The following is a 597-nucleotide window of genomic DNA, read 5'->3' on the forward strand; positions in this document are numbered from 1 at the left end:
AAGGAAAAACTGGTAATCTATTCCTTAAAAAAAAATCTTGGAGATTATGTAATGCTTACTCTCAAACTTTTTGTTTATACAGTAGTGATATTCTTTGTTTCACTCTTTATCTTTGGATTCTTATCTAATGACCCAGGACGGAATCCTGGACGCGAGGAGTAATAATTCCGTTTATTTTTTTTTTTCTTATTGGATTTGTTTCGTACATTTATCTATGAGAAAATCCGGGGGTCAGAATTCTTTCCAATTCGAAAGTCCCAAATGATCCAAGGGAGCGGAAAGAGAGGGATTCGAACCCTCGGTACAAAAAAATTGTACAACGGATTAGCAATCCGCCGCTTTAGTCCACTCAGGCATCTCTCCACGTTCCAAAGCGAAAGGTTTCCGTGATATGATATAGGCAAGAAATAAGAAATAATGGTTGCAAAAAAACCCCTTTTTTTTCTTTCAAAAGTCTATAAAAATTATATTGCCAATTCCATTTTAGTTATATTCTTTTTTCTTAATGTTAATAAAAAAAGAAGAAAATTCTTGTTTTTTCTTTCTAAAAATCGATATTGGCCGAGAGACAATCAAATAGATTTTCTCTTTAGCGGG

The 597-nt window shown here is 33.5% G+C and overlaps 1 non-coding gene across 1 annotated transcript; it reads right to left on the bottom strand.

The window, feature by feature from the left end:
- Positions 1–275: 275 nt before the first annotated feature.
- On the bottom strand, positions 276–363 carry TRNAS-GCU (transfer RNA serine (anticodon GCU)). Its single transcript has one exon. It is a non-coding gene; the product is annotated as a tRNA-Ser (tRNA).
- Positions 364–597: the final 234 nt, after the last annotated feature.

This window comes from Triticum aestivum, unplaced genomic scaffold (assembly GCF_018294505.1).
Source record: "Triticum aestivum cultivar Chinese Spring unplaced genomic scaffold, IWGSC CS RefSeq v2.1 scaffold35025, whole genome shotgun sequence".
NCBI lineage: Eukaryota > Viridiplantae > Streptophyta > Magnoliopsida > Poales > Poaceae > Triticum > Triticum aestivum.